Below are 5,676 nucleotides of genomic sequence, written 5' to 3' on the forward strand. Positions count from 1 at the left end.
GCAAGCAGAAGCAGTACAGTCACCCATCATTTAATGACAGTAAAGTTGGAGATACAGAGGAACAAAGTGTAGCACTTCAGCTGCCAAGCAGGACAAAACAGTAGTTAGGAGGGAAAGCTTTATGAGAAAGGAGAATCTACCTGCATGTGCTCATGTAGTGTGAGAGTTCCAGAGGGGTTTGTGACTGTCTCCATCCAAAATAAAGAGACATTTTCTGATCCTTGACTCAGCAAGCCATATTCTCTCAGTCCTGAAGTTCTGTTCTCCTGATGACCCCCCCAGAAAATTAATAATCTCAATACTTCAACCAAAACAGGAACTGAAAGCACGACACCCCTCCTTGAGCAGCGGCGCCATATTTCTGCACACTCTCTCTGCATATTTGCATCAACAGCTTTCAATTTCTTATGTGGACAAAGCTTAAGTTTTAACCTTGAACTTCTTAGGGCTCATTAACAAAATAAAGCACTCCTTTGTGCCCAGCAGAGAAAGGGAGCTCATCTGGATCTCTTTTGAGGTGCCACTCACCAGCAGCACGTTAGATTTTAAGCCCTTGCTTCAAGACACAGCTTCCCCTGATGGGGCAATTAACCCCAAATGGAATAAATTCAGAAAACATGGCAATTAATCCAAATCAGCCATCGACTCAAAAAAATTTAATCACTGCCTAGAAGTAGATATTTGAACAACTGTGAGTTTGGAACAGCACCCCCCACTCAGTGCTTAAAATCACCCAGCAAGACCTAGAATCCTGGAAATAGCACTGACACCAACCCCTTGTACGCTACTTACTCCATACCAGCCTTCCCTTCCCAGACCTGCTGCCATGGATGGAAAATGAAAGAGGCTTGTCATCTTCACAAGGAACTTTGCAGCTTCTCATTGAGCTTTCATACCTAGAAGCACAAATCCCAGACGTACAGCAGCCCTCTGGCTATTCTGTATAATCCCCTCTGCACGTGGGATTGACCCTGATTGTTTCCATGTGGTCATGTCCCCTCCTGGTGCTGCTCAGAGAGACCCTTTGGGCTGGTGGGGATGGGACTTTTGGAGGCTGCCAGAGGCTGGGCACAGTGTGCAGCAGCTGATGCTCATGGAGATGGTGCCTGCCAGAAGAGCTGACTGGGGCATGGAGAGTGCTCCAGCAACATTCTGCACACACGTGGGGACGGTTCTTGGAGTGCCCTCAGCACTGCAGGAGATGGATGCCTCTTTCAGACCTTATAACACAAGGCTTTTGAAATTTGAGAAAGAGAGGGAGACAGTGGTGTGGTGTTTCAGATGCCTGTAAAACAATAAGTGAGTTATGAAGAGCAAAACAGCATCATCAATAGGCCAAAAATCATAAAAACACATAAAACATATTAAGAAAAAAATCTTTTTTTTTTTTTTTTTTTTTTTTTTTTTTTTTTTTTTTTTTTTTTTTTTTTTTTTTTTTTTTTTTTGCAGTTAGACATTTTAGTCTCTGGCCTCTGGAAATATAGGCAACAGCTGCCCGTTTGGCTGGACAGACAAGCCCCAAAACACCAATGTCCAGTAATTTCTGGGAAGGCATCCAGGGGCTGACCTCTGTCCCCAGCCTTCTGCAGGGCTTGGGAGTAGCCCCTGTATTCTGCCCTGCATGCATTTTTTTCTCTGGCTTTCAGGGTGATTATCAGCAGAGAGCCACTCTTACAATGGAATTCTCTCAACATCTGAAGAGGCAGCAGAATACCCTCGATGGAAAATCCCCACATCAGAAAGATCCTGTGCCTGGAAGCTGGCCAGGGATTGCTGGCCTGCAGACTGGATTGCGAGATTCATCTTTGCAGCCAAGAATTTTCCCTGCTGGACCAAAGAAATGCAGGAATCCATTTCCAAGCAGCAGCAAGCAGGAAAAAAAAAAGTGCATGGGATGAGACGAGTCCAGTCAGTGCACAGCAGGAGAATGTAAGGTGATATTCTGCATTCCCTGCCCCTGTCTGCTGTGTGGTCCAGCAGCATCAGACTGGGATGTTTCCTGGGAAGGGGATGGCAAGAAGAACCAGATGTTAAGAGGACAACAAACCTGAAACCTTCCAGGGAGGGCTGCCTGCACTGACCATGGGAGAATGTGAAGGGAAGAATTGGGTTAAGACCTTGTTCCTCCTTCCCACCACTGAATCCAGCAACTCTCCCCAGAACCTAGACAGCAAATGGTCTCTCTTGAACAAAATCCAGCTAGAAGAGATGGTGACTCCCTTTACTCTGGACAAATTACTCACCTGGGACTCAGGTATAAATCCTAAACTAAGCTGGGATAACTTAAGCCCCATCTTCCACAAACTGTGGTGTATTTGCATGTGGGACACTGTAAAATCTGTGAAAAATAACATAAGCAATTACTTGGATGCAACTTTCCCTATCCCACCCCCTTTTTTTATTGTTCTTGTCAACAGTGCAGGCCTGTGCAATGCAGGGGAATCCTGCAGGGAGCCTGTAGAAGAGCTGCCTTTGAGGGATCCTCACTCCACCCAAATTTCATAAACTTGTTCATCTCTTTACTGCTCACTCCCCACAGCAGCTCTTGGTCCAGCTGGGGAAAGACCATGCTGAAAAATTAAATATCTGATTAAAAGATAAGTAGATGGAGGGAGATGAAGGAAAAGGAGGAGGATAAGTTTTAAGGATGCCTCTGGTTCTGCTAGGTGTAACCTGTCTCTGCAGAATGAATCTAAACCTATCCTCTATGTTAGAGACCAGATTCTGCCTGGATCTTAATATTGTCCTCTATTTTCAGAGGTCAAACCGCCCTTCCTGTCAATCCAGACTGGCCTCTGTTGCACCAGCTTTCCTTTTAAATTTTCGACTATTTCTTTTTGAGACACTGTAAGGGTCAATACCAGGGGAAATTAGATTTCCTTTGCTTTCCATAACTGCATTTCTCACAGTTTACTTGGGCCAGAGAGATGTAAGCTTTTATTAGTAAACCATTTTTTTTATTATTAAAACAGTTTCATCACTGCTTTAGGGGAACAAATTGATTGACCAGGCTTGCAGGTACAACTTTGGGTGCCTGCAGGCTTGAATCAGTCACTGCATTGACTGTGCTCGAACAAGAAAAATTCCCATCCAGTAAAGCTGATCGTATCTTTTCCCCTCCTTTGCTGAAAAAAGAAAGGGCAAATAAAAAAAATAGTAATCTGAGAGAAACTAACACTACAATAATGAAATGAAATTATATGAGAGGCAGAGCCTCATGCAGAAGGCCATGAGAACTGAGCACTCAGAAGGCCACACATTCCCAGTGTGGCCCTGCACTGGGCAGGCTCTAATCAATGGCACATGGCATTTCTGCTAAACACAGCCCAAAGGCATGTCACGGGGAATTAGAGAGGCTGTTTCAGCCCTAGCCTGGTCTTCCTGCTTTTATGAGTTTAAATCTGATCTTTAAGCCTGTTTGAAAACAATTGTTGTGGTTTAATTATCTATGGTGACAATAAGTCAATAGCCAGTCTAACATCTCCTGGTCTCAAGGCTGGAAACTGAGTCTGTGGCAGAACTCAGTCTATCTATACATCCTAGAAGCCTTCCAAGCCTGCAGCTTGGCTCACTCTTCCATGTGTACCAATCTGCTACATGTCCCTATATGTGCTAATATTTTCAGTTACCACCTTCTAAAGCTTGAAATAACATATACATGTTTTTGTTCTAAACCCACGTCTAACAGTCTGTGATTTGATAGTTTGAATCTTCTCTTGCATTTGTCTAAGCCTTGCATTAATTTGCAGAGGAGGCATGATTTAATCTGAAACTTATTGATAAAACCAACTAATGGCTGGGATTTACATAGAAATAATACAGGCATCAAAAGCTATCCAGGAGTTTGAAGCATCAGAAATAATCACAGTGCAATGAATAAGATCATATGAATAATTCAAGAGCTTCAGCCTCACAGATTTGGATTCCTACAAGATCACTGGGCTTTTTTTACAGAATTGTAAGCTTAAAAAGAAAAAAATTGCATCAGTATATATATTTAGCTAATCTTGAAAAAACATTATGTTCCTAGTGGTTCCCTGTGATTCATAGGAGTACATGTAGGTGTGTCAGACCAAAACCAGTACTTCTTTAAGCTAAAGTTTTCTAAAATATCTGTGAACCACAAGGCAGCAGATCATTCAATGAGAAATAAAAAATAGGCATCACCCTTAATTTTTGTTTTATTTTTCAATTTTCCTTTGCCCTAAAACATTTGCCCTAAATATTTTTGTCTGGCACAAGAGCAGAATGCTGGGCTAGCCTTGGGCATCCTCTGGCTACTATAAATACCCTTTTTCAAACAATCTCACGCAATTCCTCTTTGAATGCAGCCTGTGTGGGAGCTGTGCCAAAATACTTCTTGCAGTGATCGTGCCCAGGGCTCTGCACTGGCCCTGCACTGCTGGCATGGTCCAAGCTGCCCCTCACTTTTGTCCTCTCCTCAAGCCACGTGGTCAGTGTGTTTGGGCAGGGAGAAGCCCTGGATTGCCCATCCCTGGAAGCATTCAGCTGCAGGTTGGATGGGGCTCTGAGCAACCTGGGCTAGTGGAAGGTGTCCTGCCCATGGCAGGGGGTTGGAGTGACATGAGCTTTAAGGTTCCTTCCAACCCAAACCATTCTGTGATTCTACGTTCTTTCTCACACCTGAATTTTTGCATGGCTCTATCAGCCATTTTTATTATCTGTTGCCCACTTTTATTCTCTGTTGCCCTTTCCTCGATGCTTCAACCCCATTTTTTCAGTACTCAGCAGGCTGCTTTGGTCCTTGCACTGCATGGAAAGGGTGGCTCAGACAGCAGGAATTAGCAGCCCTTGGAGAAGGGCAGGTCCAAGTTCCAGCCCTGTCTCTGAATGTATTTGTTAGAAACGACACAGCAGGATCTTGTTTGAATAGAAAACAGACAGGAAATTAACAGTTAAGGCTGAAACTCTAGTCCTTCATACCTGTGATTAAAAGAAAACAGATATCATGCTGAAAGAGAAATACAATTTCAGCTTTCATGTAGCACTGTCCTTCAAACAGTGCTTCCCATCAGGCATTATTTCTCTGCAGATATTAGCCATTAATTTCCTTCATTTAAAGTAAAAAATGTCCACAGAAGATTATAAAACACTCTGTATTCCCAAGCAGACAGGTCATAATGGTTCATCCTGAATATGCCATTCTGTCTCTCCATACAGATATTAAATGGCTGAGATAAATCCTGGCTTGGGGTTTTGCAGAGGCATCATGTCAGTGATAGCAATGGATTACAAACTTCCTCCTTTAGACAGCAAACACCCAATTACCAGCATCATCTTCCTTCATGCTCTGAACAGTGAAGGGTGGGTTGTCATTCATAATTTTTCATTTCTCAGTAGATGGCAACGTGTGTTGCAGCTGAACACATTGATACCCAAAGTCATCATTAAACAAAATACCACCTTGCACGACCTGTGGGGAGAGATCCTGCTCCATCTTTGCAACCCTGCAAAGTGTGGGGGTGTGTGGGGAGGCCTGCAAATGCTCTGGACTTATTTGCACCACAAGCAGATACAAGACTTGTGATAAAAACACATTTATTCAGAAGGGCCTGGACGGGCTGGAGGAAAAGGCTGGTGGGAACCTTGTGGAGTTCAGCACAGCAAATACCAAGTCCTGCACCTGGGATGGGATAACCCTATACAGCAGTACAG

This window comes from Anomalospiza imberbis, chromosome 4 (assembly GCF_031753505.1).
Source record: "Anomalospiza imberbis isolate Cuckoo-Finch-1a 21T00152 chromosome 4, ASM3175350v1, whole genome shotgun sequence".
Lineage (NCBI taxonomy): Eukaryota > Metazoa > Chordata > Aves > Passeriformes > Viduidae > Anomalospiza > Anomalospiza imberbis.